This window comes from Notothenia coriiceps, unplaced genomic scaffold (genome assembly GCF_000735185.1).
Source record: "Notothenia coriiceps isolate Sejong01 unplaced genomic scaffold, NC01 NC01_scaffold00035625, whole genome shotgun sequence".
Taxonomy (NCBI): Eukaryota; Metazoa; Chordata; class Actinopteri; order Perciformes; family Nototheniidae; genus Notothenia; species Notothenia coriiceps.
The window spans coordinates 18119-21265 of record NW_011368326.1 but is presented as its reverse complement, the minus strand read 5'-3'; the positions used below and the strand labels follow the sequence as shown (position 1 = coordinate 21265).

The following is a 3147-nucleotide window of genomic DNA, read 5'->3' as shown; positions in this document are numbered from 1 at the left end:
TTTTTTCTGTCCCTTAGAAAAATTCAATCTTGTAAACTGTCTATAAAGAATATTTACATTGACATTTCGATTTTTTTTTTATTGTAAGTAAGCTTAATGCCTCCTAAATGTGTTTTTTCTTTCCCCCTGGCTCCTATTGGATGTATTATTTATGGGTTTTTTCTTATTGTGATTTTCTTTGCACTTATGTTGATAACTTGATGATATCCTCACCGAGCTTTTATATGTTCTAAATATGTTCAATGCAAAATAATAATAATAATAAAAAAAACAAAAAAGACTGACGCAGTTCCGTTGTTTCAGAGCGTCCTCGCCAACGGCTGCACGAGAGGGGGGGGAACTATCTTGCCGGTCAGTCTCTTCCTTATGTCTTTGCCTGTCTGCCCGTTACTGTAGTGTACTGGAGATGCCAAGATGGCTGCAAGCAATTACTTCGGCTTCACACATGGTGCCGGTCCGCAGTACAGGTAAATACAGGTGATGGAGTTCGGTGTCAGCGTGTGCTCTGACTCACATCTATCAGCTCGTGCTGTGAGTCACGTCTGTCTGCGCGTGCTGTGCAACGGTCGGCGGTTGGTACCGTTGGGTACTCAGCTAGCTTCACCTGCTAGTTCTGTTAGCTCACGTTAGCAGGCCGACACACTGCTGGCTTTAGGTGATAAAACCCAAGTATGGTCATCTTTATTTACCCTTTAAACCAGTTTAAAATTGCTTAAAGATGAACAATAAGGCGGTCATGGTGAATGTCACGCAGCTGATTTGTCTAACGGAGCCGGTTGCAGCTGTGACGAGATATTTTGGCCGGATTAAAGAGGGCTAAACCTGGTGTAGCTGCCCTGAAGGCAGAGGTGGAAAGTAACTAAGTACTTTTACTCAAGTACTGTACTTGAGTACATTTATGAGGTACTAGTGCTTTACTTGAGTATCTCAATGTTTTGCTACTTTGTACTTCTACTCCCGTTCAATTCAGAGGTAAATGGTGTATTTTAACTCCACTACATGTATTTAATACCTTTAGTTACTTCACAGATCTGGATGAAGGATGTGAAATATAATCAAGTGTTAAATCAGACTTTAGTTCCACCTGGAGTAAATTCAAAAGCTACCCTGCAGTATACAAAGTCATTCAAACTAGCTGCACCTTTACCAGCTTTGAGAACACTTTCATGATCAATCATTATAAAACATATCATATATATTATTTTGAAATGGACCNTATAGGTATGGTCCTACACTATATTATTCAAATATAGCATGATAGGTCCACTTTAATTTATATAATTAAACAAAGAACATGCAGGGACAAGGGACAAAGTGTCCCTGCATGTTCTTTGTTTAATTATATAAATTAAAGTGGACCTATCATGCTATATTTGAATAATATAGTGTAGGACCATACCTATATAAGGCATATTTATACTTTTTATTTTTCAAAATACCAAACAGATCATGCATTTTAGCCATTCCTCATTTCGCTCAATTTAACACTGTCTTTGCATCATGGGCTGATTCTGTGAGAACAGCACCATCTACAGGCCTGGCATATGTACTACAGCGTCTCCAGCGCTTTCCAACGGCAATGTCCGTGGCTGTCTCCTCCTGATTGGATGAGTTGGCCCAATAGCCGTAGCGCCACTTCTGTGACGTCATAGAAGTTTTCAAATCTGGATCAGTCTGTATCAGATCCGTTGCAGCCCCTTTTTAAAAGATTTGGGTATGGAGGAAAATAGAGAGGGTTGTGTTTTCTGACACTTGGTGAGTTCCCTGGAACACCGGGGACACATATTCATGTAGAAAAGACGTACAAAAGTGCATTTTGCATGATAGGTCCCCTTTAAATTCACCATTCACATGCACTAAAACCTATATAACACAATACAGGAAAGGGAAAACCCCCAAAATGCATAATACGGCCCTACAGGGAATAAAATAATCTCTTATCTTAAACACATATCATCTCTAGTAAATGAAAGGACATTACAACATCTGACCCCAACCTGCTGTGTGTGTCCTCCAGGCCAGAGAGCAGGAGGTGTTCTTCCCCCTGTGGGGCGTGGTGGTGTGCATCTCCCTGGTGGTGATGGCCATCATGCCGGTGCCCGTGGTCTTCGCCCTGCGCTACTTCAACATCATCGACGACAGCAGCGGGGGCATCTCCACCGTCGCCTACAAGAAGGGCCGCATCATCAAGGAGACGGCGCGGCCGGGCGAGGACGACGACGCCAGCCTGATCCAGGGGAAGTCCCCCAGCGAGGCGCCATCGCCGATGCCCGGAAACAGCATCTACCGCAAGCAGAGCGGCGGAGGGTCCGGAGGAAACGAGGCGGACACCGCGCCCAACGGCCGCTACGGTATTGGCTACTTGATGGCCGACATGCCGGACATGCCCGAGTCGGACTTATAGACTGACTCTAGTGACCCCCGCCCTCTCTCTCCACCCTCTGCGTGCGTTTAGTTGGCCGTATCATAAATGTATATTTCGCTTGTAATGTATATTATTTGTAGATATCGTAGCCCCTCTCTTATTTGTCGTCTCTGAACCTTATATGACTGACTGTGCACCTTTTTAAAATTTCATAAAAAGGTTTGGGAATAAGGTCCCATTCCAAACCGACCCATACACCCACCAGCGTTCGCTCTGCGTGGTCACGTGGAGAGTCGGCCACAAATAAGTGCATTTACCAACCGATGGGTTCAAATAGTTCCTTATATTTTCCAGTAAACTGTAAATGAAGACATTTATTTTGTCATATAGATGTTAACAACTTAATGGTTGGTAAGCAGTGTTGGGTGTAACGCGTTACAAAAGTGCAGAGAAAAATTGTGCAGCGAGGCGGTCGGCAGTTGTTATGCTGCTATACCACATCGCCCTTCACTGGATGTATAATGAGCTGCACTAAACTACATTTTCGCATTTAAAATACCTAGCTATTCTTTTGTGGTTATTTTGGTGAAAGTAACTCAAAAGTAATATAAAAGTAGTATAACTCATTACGCTTGAGAGACAGTAATATTGTAATGTAACTTATTACTTAAAGAGACAGTAATATGTACTGTATTACATGTTGGAAGTAACTTGCCCAACACTGTTGGTAAGTACAGTATGCCTGTGTCTAGTCTAGAAGACAGGGTGAGCCAGATCCCTGA

At 42.9% G+C, this 3147-nt stretch overlaps 1 pseudogene; it reads left to right on the top strand.

The window, feature by feature from the left end:
* Positions 1-414: 414 nt before the first annotated feature.
* Positions 415-2942, top strand: LOC104963123 (sodium-dependent neutral amino acid transporter B(0)AT2 pseudogene; annotated as a pseudogene).
* The last annotated feature ends 205 nt before the right edge of the window (positions 2943-3147 follow it).